The sequence below is a fragment of the Harpia harpyja genome, chromosome 16 (genome assembly GCF_026419915.1).
Source record: "Harpia harpyja isolate bHarHar1 chromosome 16, bHarHar1 primary haplotype, whole genome shotgun sequence".
NCBI lineage: Eukaryota > Metazoa > Chordata > Aves > Accipitriformes > Accipitridae > Harpia > Harpia harpyja.
Window position 1 is genome coordinate 25,692,016 of NC_068955.1, and position 21,223 is coordinate 25,713,238.

General features: G+C 38.9%; 1 long non-coding RNA gene across 1 annotated transcript in view; it reads left to right on the forward strand.

The window, feature by feature from the left end:
* Positions 1 to 7,517: 7,517 nt before the first annotated feature.
* LOC128152846 (uncharacterized) overlaps positions 7,518 to 21,223 on the forward strand; it is a 59,355-nt gene continuing 45,649 nt past the window's right edge. The window contains exons 1-2 of the long non-coding RNA XR_008238772.1: positions 7,518 to 7,631; positions 20,928 to 21,040. This is a non-coding gene — a long non-coding RNA (uncharacterized LOC128152846). The remainder of the gene's footprint in view (positions 7,632 to 20,927; positions 21,041 to 21,223) is intronic.

The window sequence follows — 21,223 nt, forward strand, 5'->3', positions numbered from 1 at the left end:
TTATTTTCTTAGAATCACAGTATCCTTTCCAAGTTTGTATCTCAGGTGATATCAGTCAGAAGGATGGTCAAACTGCTTTTACAACCCCTTTTGCAATGCTGGAGGAAGCCCAGAGTTACGTTGTCCATTGTAACGAGTAAGAAATGAGAGCAACAAAACCCATTGCAAAGTTGTAACGCATCATCAAAGATTACTAAGCTTTTTCTTGACGATTTATCTCTCTTCTTTTTTATGTTTGCCTTCTTTTTGCTAGCAGTTAAGTTAGATGTTAATGGAAAAACCATTAAAAAACCCTATTATCCTATGAAGAAAAAAATGAATGCACTCAAGTGGAAAAGGAAGACTTATCGATCAATTTTCAGGTAAACCTTCTTGTCTGACACTTAGCAACAAAGGAATGCATTTTTATTACTTGGCCAGGTAGTTCAGAATTCTGTTCACTCTTAGTAAAAACCTTTTTTATAACATTTATAAAACTTTATTACAGAGTTATGAGAATAAAATTAGATTTCATAACTCACATGAGATCTTGAGGGACCTGCGTTTATAAGCTTTAAAATCATTATTAAACTTAATGCATCTATTCTGATAAAATGTGTGTTTCTTCTCATTTCTCTGAAAATTTTAACTATATTTTTTCTTTCCTTGGGCAGGTGAGACTGTCTTTGGCAATCGTTAAAAAAGTTATTTTATTTTTTCAAAATCCAATAATTATAGTTAGTTGATGTTATAAGTCAGTTGGAATTTACAGGCATATTCTTTTGAGGGACTTAAAAATTAAGCTAAATCACTGTATAGTTGATGTTACCTGAACTCCCCTATTCGATGACCATGTTTTAGGAAGCTAGTTGCTGTTCTTGTAAATGCATACAGAGTAACTACGAACAAGTATTTGTACATTCTGTCTCAATAAATAGTTGTGAATTGTATGTGTTCCATGTACTAAATTAATTATAGCAATGTCAAAATTAAATAGTAGTAAGCGACTGGAATATTAGGAAGGAGGCATTCCCCGTACTGAAGGATATGCATCTGCCTGAGGTACAGTTAACAGAGGTTCCTCCAGAGGAATATTCAGAGTTTGGAGCCCACTCTCCAAACGAGCCCTTAGGGTATCTTGTCTCTATTACTGTACATACAGCTGAAGGACATCAGCTGCACAAGTTAGATTTTTCAAGTAGGTACCTAAATCTAGGTGGTATGATACCATGAATTGTCAAAGTCTTCTTGCAAATCCTGTCTCACGTGTTTTGAAGTTTAGTATAAGCGTTTAAACTGTATATTCTAAAAGGCATGTCTTCTGAAAAACAGAAGATGAATTCTAGTTCTAGATTTAAAATGTCCAAGTAAATTAGGATAAATGATGTAATTTATCTACTAAATAAAAAACTTTACTCATTAAACTTGGTTTAAAATCTTTTGAACCTCCTTTAGAACTACATATTGGGCTAACATTTACAGAGATAGCCTTATGAGGAATGGTACCATTTTTACTCCTGTTGAATAGATTAATGTCTTCCTCGAGCTAGCTAGGGAAAGCTAAATAGCCAAAGATTCCATGACAAAAAAATGTAATCGTAGACTTCCCTGGAACGTTAAGAAATGTCATAAAATCAGCAGCATCATATCCAAAAGTATTTGTAAATCCAAGATACTAGGCAAGATCCTCACCAGAGGTAAATTAGAAATGTTCCAATTAAGTCAACTACACTATGACTTTAAAACTTGTAGTTGAAACCAAGTCTGGTTCTTTTTCGGGCTGTTTTTCTGGAATGAGGTTTCTGCATTGTACAGATCCTAGGATCCATTTACCACATAATTCTGAAATTTCCCTTCTCTTCAGGACATCTCTGAATTTAAAGACTTTCTTTCAAACTCAGGTCAAACTATGACTCATCAGGTAATTTTTTCTTCTTTCAACTTTCGGCTGTTCATGCTTTAGATTTTTTTTTCCCCCCCTAGATTTCCTGCTTGTTGCATTTCCATGACAAAATCTTACTTCCAAAAGCAGTAAAATACTAAGGTTATACTAAATGGATTAAGGTGTGTGTGTGGGTTCTGTTGAAAATACTGGAAATCCACTGGTGTTTTCGAGAACAGATTATAGCCAAATTCCCATTGTTCTGACTACTCATGGGTTGCTTTTTTAAATTATTCCAGATAATTTTTTAATTATTATCATAGATACCATAATTTCTGCACTGAAGCTATCTATGTATTTATGTTACCATAAAGTCCTAGCAACAGATACAATCTTGGAAGTAACTGTGAATTTACAAAAGTAACATTCTTGTTTTCTCTTAAGTAATTAAAAGTTTTCTGCAATCCTTAGAATTCTGTTAAGTAAGGCTGCACAAAACTGGTTATCCAGAGGGTAATATACAGATATTTACTTCCAGAATCCATAGCTGAAATAATTTGTTCCCTGAACAGGACTGCCGAACCAGAAAGTTAGAATTCAGTCATGACTATGCCAGCCTCCTCCATTACAAATTTCTTCAAGCAATAGAGAGAAACAGCACAAGATGCTGGATAGGGATTATTCAGATCGAAAAGAAATTAAAAAACGGAAGAAGAGTTTTAAAAAGGACTGATAAGGGATCAGGGAGAAAATTCTTTAACCCTTTTCCCTACTGTCTGAAAATATGTACCGCAAGAGATCATAAACAAAGGTAAGACTAAACACTAGAATTTGAAAAACCAAGATACACGTTCCCTATAGTTGTGGATGTTTGGATACACCTGCCTGTAACTGGTGTCAGCTCACAGCCTATATTCCAGCTGCAGTTCAGTAGTCTTCATTTTTTTTAGCAGAATTGCCTACTCTGATATTTCCTTCTTTGATAATGAGTTTTCTCAAAATCATCTATTATCATGAGAAAAAAGTTTTCAACATGTAACATGATATATCTTTACACTAAAGACTGAAGAACTAGGACTTAACTAATATGGCAAATTTCACTACTGTGGATAACATACATAGATTTTCAAAACATAACTGAAATGTGGTAAGGGAATGGCATAATTGGTTTTATGCATTGGGAGTAAAATTTTCATGTAGTTTAATGCAATTTTCAACATAGGCTTGATAAAGCTTTTCCAAATACACAAAAGACTTGGCTGGAAGCTATGGTTCTTCAGCTTGTATTACTTAGTATGATTTAAGCAGACATAACTCAATAGTCTAGACATATTGTGTTTTAATTTAAATAGTTTTAATCTCATTATTTTAGATTTTGGTTAAAGTTTTGAGGGTATATTAGGAAAAAATATTAATCAAAAAGGAACAAATAAGAAGTTCTTAAAAGTCACTTTGATTCTTACTGTTAGATCTCATTATTAGAAGTATTAAAGAGAAATCGTTTTCCACAGAAAAAAGCTAAACTTGATGCCCACAGTGTTCTATTACGTAGATAGCAGCAAGTGGACAACGATAAGTCTCTGATCTTCGTACTATGATAAGATAATTGAAGTTGATGGGGTTATTCTAACGTAACTGAGAGGAGAGTGAGGCCCAGTCTTTTGAATTGTCTATTTAAAAACCATGAATGAGAGTAGTTTTAATAAGAGGCGTTTCATTACATGAAACATACTTTTGATTATTCCAGAAGGCTGGGCCCCCTGACAGACAAGAGGTTTCCTGAAATTTCCCAGGCGTAAAACTGGAAACATTATATGGACGTGACAGGAGGAAGCGTGGCTTCTCATCTTGGAAAAATTGTAGTCTTGCAGTCTTTTTAAAGCACTTGACTTCAAGGTAGTGTTGATACAGAGATTTGTACTTATTACAGCATAGTTTTATTGGACATAAACATTTATACCAGGCTGATATAACGGCATGCTACAGATTTCTCTACAGAAAATAGGAACAACCAATACATATCAAATAATCTCCAAGTAAAAGTATGGGTAAATTTTTAGAGTCAGTTACTGTCTACCCTGAGGTGTGGGCAGTGAAGACCTTGGCACACTTGTATGCACATTCAAGGGTATTCTCCAGGTGTTTTATTTACATCAGTTAACTAAAAGTGGTTAAGAGAATGACTCCCACCAGAAAGAGAATGCGAGTATATGACTTGTTGTCAATGGAGTTAAATTAGGAAGCTGCTTAAAAGCTTTACTGAATCATAATCTTATAACTTTAATTTTCCTGTGGTACATTAATTGAATAATATAATTGTTTTGTGATTTTTTCAAATAACCATACATAATATGTGCTGTTTAATGAACGAAGGGCAATGAAATCTATCCTTTTAATTTTTTTCACATAATTAACTTTTATTTATAGAAGTAATTGTATTTAAATCAAGAGAAGCAGTAGTGTGCTTTCTCCTGTGAGCAAGGTTTTCAAGGATAAATTGAAAATTATCAATAAATGCATGCTTTTTATATCGGGGAATAATTTTAATATCTTAATATGTGTCATTTACCTACGTTTGCCATATACCACCTAGAGTTATTGCAAGATCTATAGATAATCATGTCTAGCTTTTTAAAAACATTATACAAGACAGACTAAATGTGGTTGGTTTCTCTGCCACAAAATTGAATTCTCTATTTGTTATGTCTTGATGACATGATGATTAATTCCAGTGATAACTAAATTTGGCATGGATGTAACGTATTTCTGTGCTATTGTTGCTATATATATTCTTTACTATTTAAACTTTTTTTCCTTTGAGATGGAGCTTTGCAAAGCTTAGCTTATAAAGCATTAGACATGCTTTATAAAGTTGACTCCAGCTGCAGATGCAAAGCATATAATATTGGCAAAGTAAAACTAGAAAGACGTTAATAGAGTGATGGAAAGCAATGGTGTCATGGACCTAACAGCCAAGTCACACTGATAACATCAGCCTGAGTCACACCCAGTCTTTTGTACCAGCTGTTACCTTAATGCCCTTGCACAGGAAAGTATTTTTACATTAAAAAATACTGGACTTGTTTATACAAAATGAATCACTGAGAACAGTAAGATCACGTTTGCTGTTAAGCATGTAACTACCTAGACCTCAACTTTTAGGTGTCTTAAAATCAAATGCAGGTTCAAATGCAGAATCAGGGCCTCTGTCAGAAAAGACTTACAGATCTGGTTACTACTGTACAGAATAGGTGTAATTTAAAGTCCAGTGAAATACATCAGAGGGGGTTTTATTGGTTCATTGGGTTTAGATCTAGTTCCAGAAACAGTTCCACTGAAATCAGCTCATACTGTATAAAGCACGTGTATGTGTCCTTACACAGTCAGGGTCTGAGCTTGAAGCCCAAATTATGAGTTTAAAAAATTTGGGATAGTTACTGAACTTTCCAAAATATATCAGTGCACATCTCAAAATCACTTACATATAGTGATTAATGCAGGAGCAATGTTAAAATAGAGGAGGCGGTGTAGCCAAGAAGCAAGGTGTTTGGCAGAACCTCTGGTGGATTTTTATTTACAGTACCTGACTACTTTGGATACACTACATTCATGCAAAATCTTAAATGCAAAGAGAAGTCCCATGCCATAAGAGGCCACGGCTTCTCGTGCTTCTTTTTTCTTTTACTTAAATCATAAAAATTATTCATTTGTCAGGTTCAAGCAGAAACTGAACCTTTTTTCAGAGTTCCAGCTACTCTGATTTAGTGTCTGATTCCGTACCTCTTTAAAGAAATATGAAACCTTAACATATTGGCATGCTTAATACAGCTATATGTAACAGAGATTCTTAATGTTATTTGATTCATACAGTAGCTTTTATTAAATTAAAGCTATAGCTTTAAAGGTGATATTAAAACTTGTTTCCAATAATAACTGTAGCTTTTTCTGTAGGAAGAAGAGCATGCTCTTAGTCCTAGGTACCTACAATAAGTTGGCAAATTGTACCAATTCCTTCTGATATTTTTCTTACTTCTTTTATGGTAATGATGCCTGAATAGACAGAGATTAGTTCCTTTAGCTCCTTTCCATTTCAATCTTCAGAGGTTCTGCCATTCAGCAACTTGCAGGAGTGGGCTCAGGAGGAAGACCCCAAGACAGGAAAGGTTAAAAAAAAAATTTTTTTTCTTTAAAAAAAGGACTGTTGGGATTCAAGCTGCTTCTATATTGATCATAGTACTTGTAAGAGTCTCAATATTGTATTAAAAGCTACAACTGTTATTAAGACAGTTTTTAAGACAGGAAATGCACTAGTGCATTTCTGAAACACATCTATCATATCAAGGGGGAATACAACAGAACACAAGCATATTACATGTAAATATTTTAAAATATAAGTGTCAGGAAATAGTATTTGCTACTCTAATATTTCATTTCTGTAACAGCACGCACAAAACGCCAAGAATGCTTAGAGACCCTAAGCTCAGTAATGTGACACCAGACTTTTCGTTCACAGTCCTTAAGATACAGAATAATGATCATTATAGATTTTTGCCTTATGCTGACATCTAAAACTCACATGGTGAATACACCAGAGTGGCCTATGATGTTAGTACAGAGAAAGGAGACTTTTAAAACCGAAAAGAAAGTACTGTTAGGAGCCAACACAAATCTTTTTTTTTTTTTTTAATTGCCATGTGGTGAATAGGGAGTCTGTGCCATGCTATGCTTCCTTCTTGCACAAGACTGATGCAGCATTTAAATAACCCTTCACACGTCATTAGTCATTTTTTATTATTGTAATAAGAACACGTCCCCGCTGATATCAAGGCCCTAAGGGTGTTGAGTGCTAGAGTACATAAACAGTACAACTCTGGAGAGCATCTCTTTGGAGTCCAGAAATTAGGTACATGCTATAACTCTACTAAAGTAGTTGATCAAATTATTGCGGCTCGCCACCATGTTGCTATTCTCTCTACTTCTTACGCCTCAGACCTCCCTCTCATTTCACAGCCGGATCCTCTCCGCGCCCTGTGCCCGCACGCAGATCCCCGCACCTTCCACGCCGGGGCTACTGGACAGCTCAGGACTTTCTTCTCTTTAAATAATGTTTTTATTGTCATACCTCTTGCTTTTGTTGTTGATCTGTAAACAGTTGGAGCAGTTGGATAGATGCGGCCAGGGAGCAGGGTAACTGTTAGCAAAATGACACTCGCTCATTCCCCAAAATCTTCTGTTCTCGCCCAACCTTTTGTTGGACCGTTCGACTGATGGAAAGACCCAATAATTTCAGAGAAGTGTCAAAAACACTGCTTTTCTGAGCTGTAGCGACGCCAGGCCTCAACAGCCGGCAGGAACCTGCTGCCATTTGCACGCCGCTGCCCAGTGCCGCTGAGGCGAGGGGAGGCCCCTGCTGGCCTTTTCCCTCCCCATTAAAGAGGTAAGGAAACGCGCTTCACTTGTCTGGATCTTAACCTGCCCTGAAGATTTAATTTTTTTTTTTTAATTACAGGGAAGAGGTGTCCCCCCCAAATTAGGGCCGAGCCTCTTACGCGAGGCCCGCCGCCGCCAGGTGGCGCCTCAGCGCCGGCAGCCGCCGCCCCCGCTCGGGCCTCCGCGCCGCCGGCGGGAGCGGTGAGGCCGGCCGGCCCCGCGGGGCTCAGGTGAGCCGGGGCCGGGGCCTGGCCCGGCCCGGCCTCCGGTGTGAGGGCCGGGAGCCCGTGATCGAGGCCAGTGCCCTGCTCGGGGGGCTCCGCAGCCCGGTAAGCGTAAGGTGAGACTCAGGCGGGGGCTGCCTCCGGCGGGTGGGCCGGGCGGGAGGCTGGCGGGTTTTGACAGACGGTTTCTGCGTCTTGTCAAGCAGCTGCCGAAGCGCCGGCCAAACGCAGACATGCGGTCGCTGTGTTAGGAGGGGAAAAAAATAAAAAATTCTGTGGTTTTCTCTGGCGGAGTTCATGAGTATCCGGTTTATGACCAGGGCTGCTCACTTTTTCTCTGCAAACTCCCACAAGTCTTGGGTCGCTTATGGGGAGTCGTGGTAGAGGAAGGTTGAATGATGGAATGGAGATTTACTGTGTTTTTCTGAGGAAAGACTGTGCTTTCAGGTGCTTACTAACACCCCTCCGTACTTGCTCAGAAGATTTAGTCCTTAAAGTGCACAAGTCTTCAGTTCATATATTTCAGCGGGCTTTTTCTGACTTGCTAGTTGTGTTTTTGAAGTCTCCACCAGATTTATCCTAATGGTTCCCAAATGCATAAATATAGCTCCTCTCCTAGGTGGGCACACACTTAAAATACGTATATGCTTTGGCATGAGCCTAGTCCGGTGAGCTACATAATTCCCTTGGGAGTTTAACAAGCACTTCAATGGGCTGTGAAAGCGCAGAGGGCAGAGTGCGCTGGGTACGCGAGCGGGTACGCAGCAACTCCGCTGGCCGGTTAATAAAGGTTTTATGGTTTAATGTCCCTTGTGTTGAAGTCTTCTTGGCCAGAGGACAATATACTTGCATCTTAATATACGGTTGCACTAAAACTTCAGTGACTTAGATTTATTTTAAATGTGAGTTCATTAGCCCCTTTGCATGCAGTGAAAGATACAGCAATTATATTTATTTCTCAGGTGTTGCTTTTGGAGTAGTAAGGCTGGAGGGCACAGATGGGCTGGGGCATTGGTTGTGGGTTGGCTTATTCATACGTCAAATATTACTGAAATATTACTTTTCTGAAAAAGTAGCCTACTTCCAAGTGGCTGTGTCTTTTGTTGTGATGCGCTTTTTTTTTTTCTTGAAAAAAAAAGAAACATCTGCTTGTGATGTAAGCCTTTTCTTAAAGTGATACATTTGGGGTAGGATATGGCTCCACCACAGTCAGCAAACACAGAACAAGTCTATATATTTTTGGGCTGAAGGACTGATTAGGAGGCAGGGAGCTCAGGTGGACATTCTCTATTTATATGATACTCAGGCACTCCATTTTCTTAATGTGTTTTCTCTTTTCTCTGCCTGTTATAGGAAATAGCCTGCAATTTGTGTCCTATGAGTGCTCTCCATTGAGTCAAGCATGATCTGGTCTTCTATTTACAATTTCTAGTGAAGTGAACATATGTGAATATATATGGCTAAATTGTTTTGCATTGCTAAAGTTGACAGTAGGTATCATTCTCAAATCGCTCTTTACTCAGTGTGATGAGACCTTTCTTTTCTCTCTTTGCCTCTCAGGCACACCAAAGTTATTAACCGTGGGTAAATGGTATCACCACCATGTGATTTCTTTAAAAATTATCCAGCCAAGGAGGTCACTCTTCTAACGGTAATAGGAGACAAGTACATCCCCTGATGTTCTTCTCATAAGCCTAATTTAACTGCTTGAGGGGAGGCAGGGGCAGATTTTAAAACAACCATTTTAACTAGCCTGTGGCATTAAATTGTTTGAATTTAAGCTTTTTTTCTTTTTGGGGGGAGCTTCACTGGTAATGAGATAAATCTTAGATTGACCATATACTTTGCATTTGTTTAAGCTTTCTGTTTCTCATGAGTTTAGTCATTTTTCATGTAAATAAACTCTGGAACAGATCAGCTACTGAAATGGAGCATAATTGTGCTGACATCAAAATAGCTGTGCTCATTTATATCAGCTGAACATGTGTCCCTGTATGGTCAAAACCTACATGTGATTTATTTTTAAGTGGAGGACAGGATGGCTTCTTGGTCAGTTGCAGGTTTCATTGTCAGGAAATACAAGCTTTTATTTCTGCCCTGGTCCTGCCGCCTTGTGTAACCTGGAGCAAGCACATAATTCCCTTACATTTTGTCTATAAATTGAGAACAATTCTTTTCCCTCTCACATGGGTATTATTAAGTTTAATTCAGTGATGCATAAAATGGGATAAATACTTAGATTAAAGTTGGTATGCAGACTGTCGGTCAGAGTATGAAAATAAGTACCTTTTAAAGCTGTGGGCCATTTCCTCAGCCAGGTTAAGTTGAAATGGTTTCCTTAAACCCCTGAAGGTATGTAGGTTCATACAAGCTGAAGGTCTGATCCATATGTATTTCTTGAGAGGTCTTCTGTAGTTCAGCCTATACAAGAATATCGGGGTTTGCATATTGGAGATGCTGTGAAGGCTGGAAGGGATCTGTAAACGTTACTTATTAATGGTCTTTATTAATAGAAGGAAAAAAGCTTGTGTTAAATTTTTCAAATTGGCAATGCGTTTAAAGCTGAAGTAGATTTGATTCTGCTGGTTGCACATAAATGAAATAGGTTACCATCACTACTGCTCTGGTGGGCTTTTTTCCTCCTCGGATGACACTTTGCAAAGCTTGAGGAGAAAAATTATACGCAGCTCCAGTGTACTTTATTAAAAAAAAAAAAGAAATCTACGTGTGTATACTCTAAAGGGAGGGAATAATAAAGCTGAGGAAACACCAAAGTATCTGCAGGCTACTCGGCTTTGGTAAAATGACTTTGCGTTGAATTCATATATACTGTACTTGCACAATAGAATGTAAAATAACTTTTATTTACTCTGTGATGCTGGGTGACCTACTTATTTCTGTCCCATATTAAATGGCAAGAGGGATGAACACTATCTCCAGGTGAATATTTCACAGTTCTCCAAGGATTTTTGTCCTTGTCAAATATTCCACAGCTTCTGTATGTGGCTGAGCTATTCTCACTAGATGTGGTTGGATGAGAAAATTAGTTTTGGCCCATGCCATGTAGACCTTTAAAAGAAAAGGCCTGAGGGGGAGATTTTATTTAATAACCCTTTACACCCCTGCATAGCAATCCAGTGCTTCAGTGCAGCCAGAAATGGATTTGTGCAGCTGTGAAAGGTATTGGTTGGCATGCAAAGGACATTCCAGCTCAGAGGTAGGCTAACAGTGGCACATGCCTCTAGTCCTGGACTGGTAGAACTGGATGGGGAGTCTATACAACACTTCTGGTCTGGAGCCGTGCTATAATCACACGCTGCAGGTGTCTTTACAAGTCCTTTGGTTTTTTGGCTGTTGCACTTTTATCCATCCCAAGGCAACTAGGTGCTGTTTCACAATCCCTATAAAAATGGATGGTTGTAGAGTAGGGATGCTGTTCAGCAGAATGTTTTGTGTTCAACTTCATGCTGTATATGTACACAGGGTACCTGTCTTCTACTTCTTAGTTTACTTACGTCCTCTGCTATTTCTGTGTATTTCATTGGTCCATTTCTCTTCAGTCACTGTGACCAAGAAAGGGTGTCTGGATGACAGAGTAATGGAGATAATTTGCTTCACAGAAATGTGTTGCCTGTTACTAATACAGGCTACTGATACTGCAAACATCAGGATATTAAGAGTGAATAATGAAAGAGGATAAATGCACTCCATTTTCATATAGACTGGGGTATTGTGCTGGCATTAGGTACTCGGCAGTCTTTAGCTTTAGGATATCAGTGTTGGAATACACATAGCAAGAAGATGTTGTCTCCAGATGTCTACAAGCAGATATCCACATCAAATTAGGAAAGAGTAGGAGGGAGAATAGGGTGGAAGCTGCAAGTCTATCCCAGGCAATAATAGAAAAGCATGTAAGCTATGCTAATTGATACTCTGAGAGAATCTAATGTATTTTTCCCCCCTTGTACTCTAGGTGATGACAAACGGTGACCTTGGCTCTATTCCCCCACCCCAAGGGCTTATATAAATATATCCACACAGCTTGACTCCAAGGGCAAGTTTACTTCCCTCCCTCTGTTCTTTATACTTAGCCTATTTGCAACTCGCTCTGACATTTTGCTAGGACTTCTATTACTTCTCTTTCATCAGTATATATTTTTTATTTACAGTATTCTCCTTTTCTTCCCCTACATCCTCCAGAAAGATATGAATTTGCATTTTGCTAAACCTTTTGTTATATGTTGGTTTCCTTCTCTCATAGAAGGATAAGCTGGGTGAAAAGAAAGCTACTACTTTGTCTTTGGGCTTTCTCCTATTTTGTGTCATTTTGTTCTGCTAGACAAACTATCTTTGATTTAGTGGGGTTGAAGTATGAGTGCATAATAGATTATCTGTCACTGGACCAAATCAATCATGGTTAACAGTGTATTGACAGAGCATATAGCAAGTATCCTTGACCTGAGGTTGAAAATACCTGTTATCAACGTTGTGTGGTTCTTGCTGCTGCTTGGCATGAACTTTGAGGCAGAATATTCTTTATCAGCTTTTTTATTCTAATATATGTACTAGTTTTCTCTCAGCCTTTTTGAACTAATATGGGCCTCCTTCATCGTTTGTGGAGCCCAGAAGAACCTGACCGGGCACATCTCAGAGTTTTAAAAGCAAAAGAGAGAGAAACTCTTGTGCTTTAAATAGAAGCCAGCCTTTAAATATTGAGGTTAGAGTGAGATTTTCAGTATAGTTAGGCTGCCATTTAATTGCCCAGGCCAGGGTGTTTTACATATTCATTTGTGGTATCTAATACTGTATGTTGTTGGAGGGAAAGTATGGAATTGGTCTTGTCCGTTATGGCAGTTCCTTTGCTCCTTTATTCATTTTAAGCATTTATGCTTAAGCATTTATTTCACACAGCCCTTGGTACTTCTATTAGCATTTTTTAATGTAATAGCAAAATGTTCCTGCCATTTGTTGTATAGCATCAGTGCTGTAGTAGTTTCTGTTGGAGGAGGAGTGTCTTTTCCCTCCTCAATGAGCCTCTGCACAAATGAGGGTGCTTAGCTACTTGCAAAAGCAGTCAGGAGGTGACAGGGTCTGACTGAACCGTTGCTCTCAGTTGCGATGAACAGGTGACGTGTGCGCTCAGTGGTATCTTGTTCCCAGTGATACTGTTGTTTATGTCTGAATTCAGAAATCAGAAGGTGGTTTGAGCATATGAACAGCCCAGCTGAACTTACTGGTACTTAAGTTCAACATGTGCTTAAACGCTGTGCTAAAGTAGGAGCTTATTTTGGGTCTGCATGTGTCTTTACAAAGGTGAAATGGTGATGCGGAGTAAGTAAAGTAATTACTACCAAGTGAGAAATAAAAGACTTGGAGGAATATTATTGATGTACTTTGCTGCTTCAGGAAAAATGTATTTGGTAAGCTTCCAGGCAAGCAAAGTCTTTGCTCTAGTTTGCCTTGCAGTTTATGGACAAATGAAAATATATTCTGCCTATGAACAATGTAACTAGATCTTCTTTATCATGCTTATCAAAACATACATATATTCATGCAAGAATGACCGAACTTCTACCAGAATGGATTTTTCTTCATTGTTACTGATCTTGTTTTAGGAAAATGCTTTCTTGTATTGTCTCCTAATCCTGGCATTGGAATGCCTTCTGTTTGCATAATCAATGGTATGTTAATATCTTGTCTGCTCCTTATCTCCCAAATAAGGAGTATATGTTTTATGAAGGGGAAGGTGAAATGTTTTCTTCTGTGGACCAGCTTGTAAATACATGTTGTTGGCAAGGACAAGGTTATAGTTTGCTTTCTATTTGGGTCAGAAGTGAGGAGGTTTGGGGTGATTCTTAGCTCCTGCTCTTTTGTAGTTGTTTCAATTTCTTGTTTGATGTGTGCAACAAAGAGAAGCCTGTGGTACAAAGTTGGGAGCATGGTGCTATTGGCCCAAGTACAGTCTCTCTGAGCATCAGGAAACTAACACGACAAATGTTGAATCCTGAAAGGTCTGCAGAACATCTGCAGCCTGGCTACACTACTGTTTCTAGTGCTCTGTAACAGGCTCAAGGTGTATGTGCAACATATAGCATTTTACTACATAACATAGCATCTTTGGTTTCTTGACTAGTATTGGGGTCCTGGCCTCTGGAATACCTGGGTTTGTGACAAATGAAATTCACAGATGATTACAGGAAGCTGAAATTCCCCCATGCTGGGTTTTTATTTTAGTCTGTCATTGCAAGCTGACCTGGAGAAAATTCTGTCCCCAAATTGCTAATCAGTTTAAACCTCACCACAAAGGCACAGCCAGGCACTGGAGGGTTGATCTCCACCCACGTATCCCACCCCCTCCTATTGGCAGTCATGTTCCTACTCCATTCATTAGCAGAAATACTGACATCATGCCCAGTTATCTGTGTGTCATGGCAGGGAGGTTAAACTGGGGGTGGTGGAATGCCTGTCTGTCAAGTAAGCAAATGATGGTTTGCATCTGGAGCCCCACTTGATGTTTCAGATGACCAGGGCCCAGGTTCCTGCTGCTATGAAAACAGGTGGAAACCCTGAGCTTTTCTCACTGTTTGAAAATGTCAAGATGTGAAATATGTTTTGTTCCCACAGGTATTGCTAATTGGCTGATTTTTGTGAGAATTCCTGCACACATGCAAAAGGGTAATTATGTGAACCATATTCCTAGAAAAGTTTCAGACATAATTCTTAGGTGAAACAATATCAGGCAATATCAGTTGATTTCTATGTGGACATCTAAGCAATAGATCATGCTGTGAGAGGACCATGTATTGGAAAACTGCAGGGTTCCAGCAGATTTATTCCTTGGGACAGAGCTCTGGAATTAGGTAATTCTGTGTCCTTCTGTGTTTCTCATGATATAAGTGCTGAGCTTCTGCGTGTAGACAAAACTTTAAGGAACTTCGAGCAACATCATAAACAGACTTCAGACTACTCCTTTTGCCAAAAACTCCTAATGAATGAATGAATTCAAAACAAAGTATCATTTATCATGATAACCTGTAGTCAAGCATAGAGTAGTTGAACTGAAAACACAGGCAGAGAAACTGCATTTTACATACTTTATATTCCTCTCATGGCAAGAATTTGAAGATACCCATCTGTTTGGGTTTGGGGTTTGGTGGGTTTTTTTTTTCCTTAGCTAGATTTGTAGTATCCATATATTCCTCATGTCCAGACCAGTAGAACTGAAATATGGACCTAGCTCTGTGTGAGAGCTGTGATGGATTTTATAACTCTGTTGCAGTTTCACATCTCTAGATGCCAGACCAGGGACCTACATCTCCGTTTCAGAAAAATGAGCTCACAGTATGCCTACTGTGTGATTTGTATACCAATCACACCTACCGTCACTGTGTTCAGCACACATGCAATGCACTTCTGTATTTTGCTTGGCTCAAGCCTGAGGGAAGCCAGGTTATAAGAAAGTGTTTGAAGTTTTTGTTAATGCATTTATTATAGTGTAGTATTGGAATATCACCTAACTGTTCCTACTGGCCCTGCAGGAAGCCCAAACACAAAAACAGTTTTGTGATGTCCAAATAGTATGGGACTGGTTTCACAACAAGGGATGAAGGAGCTCAAGTGGAGAACCCTGATCATCGTTTATAGTAAATATGAAATAAATAAGCAGCTATTGAAGAGAAACAGGTGATGTAACTAGATGATCTCTAAGGTCCCTTCCAACCCAAATCATTCTGTGATCCTATGATATGGTAAGAAACGCCACTGTCCTTTGTTTTGTTCTGGACGAAATAACAAAGCCCTTATTTCTTTACATCCTTATAAAGCAAAGACAGAATTGGTGTAAAATATGCAGATCTGACCCCATTACTTATTTACAGTGACATAACCTTATACTTTTTATCCTCTCTTTGTTTAGGTGAAATGGCTATGGTATTGATACAAGTAAGGTAGATGCTGGATGTTTTAAATTTTCCACCTTCCCTAGACAGAAAAATACTTTTTAATGTAGCATTCAAACAGCTGCTTCCTCTCATTGCTATAAAGGTAAATCAGAGAGCTTGGTGGAGGTTTCAGGAAGGAGAGAAAGAAGTGGATGTTTTGTATAAGTAATATCGTTATCTAGAGTTATGACAGTGGTGGTGTATGTGCATACAAAGTTACAGGAGGGCATAAGCTGAAGACAGAAAGAAGGTGTCTCCAGAAATCACAGCTTTCTATTATGGGATTTTTTTAGATGCTGTCTGGAGCTTTGGCGCCAGTTGCTGTTGTAGAGAGGATGGTATGTTAGGTCAGAGATTTGACCCAGAATTTATCTATTTCTTTTTGGTTAATATTGGAGATAGCCAAGAACAATATTGGAGATAGCCCAAGAAATGTGGGCTATTGTTTTCAGCTGTTATTTGCTTTTCCATATTTCCTCTTCATGTGTCACTGATGACCTGTTCCACTGTTGATTCCCTTGTTGTCCATTCATCAATAATCTCACAAGAGGCTTTATGAGGAACTTAGCCATATTTGTTAGTGAATTCCATGATTGCTGAACTTTGTCTGTATATGAAGTACTAGTGCATCTCCTTCCCTTCACTCCACCTCTTCTGGCATCTGCTTGTTCTTCTAATGACATTCATTGTTATACCACCTCTTCCAGCCACCGCTATTTCTCCTTTCAAGAGTTCAGAATACTCTCACCAGTCCATTCCACAGGACTTGAGTGTGAGCACATGCTCCTTTCCCAATAGCTTCCCTACAGGATTGTGTTTACATACAGCCACTTTCTGTTACTACAAATATTTGGTAATGGTACGTTCACCATTTCTGAAAGAAAATGTTTAGTAGGATCAAATTTGGTCTAACCTTGGCTCAATTGAAATGCCACTGGGAAGTAGATTGCTCGCTCCAGCCTGGAATCAGCAAAACTGTTGTTAGAAAAAAACAAAATCAGATAATGGGAAAAGCAAATCTGAAGTGGGATAACTGTCATCCATCCTAAACCACAACATTTTAGAAAAAAGAATTGTACAGAACAGGAAGGTTTGTCTGTCATCCAGTTTCTCAACATGCTCACATGAGCCTGACAAAGAGTTTTCATCTGAGCCAAATATAGTTAAAGTTTCTTCTAGGTTAAAAGAGAGAAAATAATAACTCACTGTATTAACTTGTGGAGCATGAAATACTTGTAACAATAACATTCCAAAGAAGTGAGATGGCCAAAGATGTGAACAAATGCTAATCCTTCTCAGACTAAACCCAAAGGGTAGTACTGAAATGCTGATCCTTTGTCACTCTTGGGAGCTGGGGGGGGGAGGTTTGGATTGTTGTGAGATTGTTTTGTTTTGTTTCATTTTGTTTGTTTGTTTGGCTGGGGTTTGGGGGTACAGTGACACTCTGCTGGAACTGAAGGAGCAACCATCTGATAGTGTTTCCATTTTCTCTTTCTGGTTTCTGACCTAGAAGGGTGGCTACTTTATTGAGATACTAGTTTTCCTCAGGCTTAAGGATGAGGCTTAATTCTGGGTTTTCTTTGTTTTGTCTCTACTGCTCTGTTTTAAGCTGTGTTCTGGTTCAGCCCTAGCTAAATTAGGGCAGGTTTTAAGTTTAAAAATGAAGCAAAACAAAGCTCTGGAGACAATGTATTCCCCCTTTTCTAACTGCTTGCCTTTAAATGTCTTTCTGTGAATGTCTGGTTGATACAGAGTATTACAACGGAGATGTGAACTCTATGCTAATAAGAGTTTAACTTCTGTGAAGTTTTTCCCTTAAATCAGAACTATAACAAGGTTAAATGGAAAGTCTTTCTAGCTGTGCATGGGACAGGGAGAACCACAACAAATGCCATGAGCAAAAGGAGCTGAAGCACAGTAAATGAAGAGACAAGAAGGAACCAAGCTGGGAGGATCTCACTGTACTTCTGTGTATGGACAGCCTCACTGCCTTCTAAAACATTGCCTCAAAGTCCAGGGAGGCTCATGTGAGATTGTCATTGCCATCTTCACACACCTAGCTGCTTAGCATGTCCCATTGTTTCAAGCATTTGTGGTGGGCTTGGTGGTTTTGTGTTGTTTGATATTGCCGTTCTGTTATGGTTGAATGTTCTTCACAGTTAACATCTGCTGAAGTTTTCCAAGCGTGGTGGTGGAAACCAACTGATAACAGAGAAGTAATCTGGGCTGCTGCAGTTCTTGGCATAAGGTCTAGTGGAGAGCACATGAGAGAAGGCTTTGGGGTCTTTTCTTTTCCTGTGGTGGTTAAATACCAAGGCCTTCAACAACTTCAGTTCCAGCTGGGTCATTAGGACCCTGAACTATGTACTTCAGCATAGTTTATGGATTTTAAACCTGTCACATTGTACTTTTATTATAGATATGGTCCTGCACTTGCAAGCTGTTTTCTTGATCTTTTGCCAGCAAGGCTTTTGTAGCAGTCCTTGGAAGATATACTGTAGCAGTTCCCTTTTATAATATCTATCATTAACACCTCTTTGGCATCTGTAAGAGTTTCTTCTTTGTTGGAGATTGGAACAGTTGATTAAGCAGCCTTTTGCTGTCCACAGGCAATTTCTCAGATTTCCATCTTGTTTCAAATCTACCTTTCTAGCAAAGGTCCTGGAAAAAGGTTGTGGCAGGGCAACTGCAGCCTGTACCTTCATGGTAATAATAAACTGTTTGAAAAATTTCAATCAGGCCAAAGCAGTGAGACAGCTTTAATGAGGATTTGTAGTGACCTTCTGTTTTATAGTAGGTGGATTCTGGCACATTGTCAATTTTAATTCTTACTGATCTTCCTGTGGCTTTTGATACCAGAGATCATAGGTTTCTCTTAAAATACCTGTAGAAGATCCTGAGCCCTGTGGGCACTGTTCTGACATTGCTTCATTAGTATTTGCCTCAGTGGTGCCAGTTTGTCACTGTAAATATCTCATCTTCTGATATTGCTCCTGTGAACTGTCAAGTTCCCCAGGGCTATGAATTGGGCGGGTCCCTGGGGTTCCTCTATGTATATGTGAGCTGCGGCTTGCATTTTCAAAACTTATACGCGTTATAATGGCATGCAGAAAGTGCTTGGACATACTTATTTCTTAGAAGTATTTCTGTGTATGTGACAGCAGTGCTTGCCTGCCAAAGTTTAGACTGTAAAAAGTTGCAAAAGTAAATGCAAACAAAATGGGGTTGTGACTACCTATTATCTCCTTTTGATTGAATCATGTTGTTTTAGTCTTGATTCAGTATCTTCAATCACAGAAGCAGTCTAGGCATGGTCGTGAATTTTAGTCTGTTTCTGGTTAGTCATGTAATGTTGGTGAAGTACTTCTGGATGCCAAAAGGCAGCAGAGACTGACTGCTGTTACTGTTTGAGGTAGTCATGACAGTAAGACTTGCTGATGGAAAAGATCTGCTAAATCATCAACTTTTCCTGTCTAGCAGAACTTGACTTATGGGCCATCTGTTAGAGGCTTCAGCCTAATACCTGAAAAAAAAAAAAAGTCGAAGATGTGGCACTTTTATTTCATGTATAGGAGGAACTTTTTTTAGAGTTAATCTGATGTTCTTTTTCCTTCACTCCTAGTATTCTTCCAGTGACTTGAGGTAAAGTTAATCTTGTATTGAAGGTATCAGTAGTTAGATAAATAGCCACCACTGCGCTAGATATCTCGACTGTGGACTTCTGTCTGTGGAAAGACAGAATAAATCTGTGCCATTATTCATTTAATCCATAACAAGGCTTGTACAGCATAGACATATAAATCCTTGGCCTCAGCCAAGGAACTGAACCATCATAGTTTGGAGGGTAGGTGTATATAGAAGATGATGGTCTGAAGATATGTAGGCTTGGGAAGCAAAAGCATAAAAAGGCAAGATGTCAAGGGATCCACAACTAGTTTGTGCGATGTTTGCATGTCACAGACTTTTTAGCAGTACTACTGTTGGTAATCTTGCCCACCCAGGGTGTGCAGCACATCTGTCAGGGGCTGTATTGTGGATTAGCTTAGTGAAGTGGTTGGGCTCACTTCTGGGGGAGTTATTTTTTTGGGGTGAGGGAAGAGACATGGGCAGAATTAGTTCCCTGAAGGGCTGCTGTGTTGCAATGCAGAGGTGAGGACAAGTGTCCAAAACACAGAAGGTGCTTGTATTGCTGCCCACTACCACAGCTTCGTTTTGTCCCTGCCACTCAGGCAGTGGTTTCATAACACAGTGTGTCTGAGCTCCTGGTTCGTCATGGTATCCATTCAATTAAACTGTCTCTGTCCATCTTAGAAGAAGAGCTAGTTCATAATTTACCTTGTGATTCAGTGTATATATCCTCAAATTGTACTTGCCTATTTGGATCATATTTCACTTTGAAATGATTTCTAAGGTCTCTTATTCACAACCTCTGTGGATTTAGCTGTGGCAGCTGAATCTGACAGGGATTATGAATTGGAGCCCTTCACCACCACAGTTCACAGTCCAGGGTATTAAAGTGAACTGAAATCAATAGTGGTTTACATTATAATGCGCCTGGCTCTCGACTGGAAACTGAAGAATGGACACATCACCTGTTTTTGCCTCTTCAGCTTTCAGCAGAAGGTAAGGTGGCCAACACCAAGAAAGTACTTGAACTTTGCTTAATAGGACTTGGAAGAGCTCACAAGGAAATGTTCTTCTTTGATAGTTTGCTTTCCATGTTGCTTGTTCACTTCTTCCCTCTGTGCTTTGGATTATATTTGCCATTTATTAAGTTTACATGTGTTTCTAATTTACCTAGTTTCTTCAGATTTTGTAATCTTGTGCATTTTTACCATTTATCTCAAATTGCTAGCAGCTGTAAATATCACAGTACGTTTTTTCACACTGTTTTCCTAATTACAAATGAAAATGCTAATAACTAAAACCAAAATAACAACCTTCCTATTCCACATGAGACAACTTCTATATTTAATACCCTGCTTCAAGTCAGTTGTTATAGAGTGCTAAAGCTATTCTCTGTGTAATTCACTGTTCTCTCTCCACCAGTGGTCAGCAATAGAAAGGACAAGACAGCAGCTTCCTTAAATACATATCTAGAAATCGTGTAATGATTTCAAGTTATTTTTACTGTTTCTAGTTTTATCTATCTGGCTTTTAATTCCTTATTGTCTAATTAAATGCAAAAAAGATGCTAATATTAGATGCTTCACTTAAAAAAAAAAAAGTTCTTTCACCTAATAGAACATTATCAGATGAAAAGAATGGATTAGTAATTTAATTAGATTTGAAATAGTGTCCGTGAACCAATGGTATTCGGTAGATGCTATCCTGCATCTTCTCTGAGTTCTTTTAAAGCTTGAAAGTCCATAAATGTTGTTCCTACATAATGACACTTTCATAACAGAAATTATTAGGAGCACGCCTGTCTTTCTAGTTCTGCCAAACAGTGCTGTGTTTTCTTTTTTCTAGTTTCTCAGTCTCTCCCAGCTGGCTATGAGTTTTCAAAAATCCTTGTCAGTGTTGTGGTAAGTGTGGCAGTGAATTCCTTCTGAGCCCTATGATGTGGACACCTGAACCAACAGGTATGCTTATGCTATGTTTTCAAGGGCTGCCTCACCTGCTGTTTTTTGTAGTTGTTTTTGATTAATCCAAGATGCTGTGACCATCAGATAGTATTGTTGAGCAGTAATGTTAAGGTCCTGTTTATTCCCACGAAGCAGAAAGACAGCAGCAAACCTTATCACCTGAACTAAATATTCACAGCA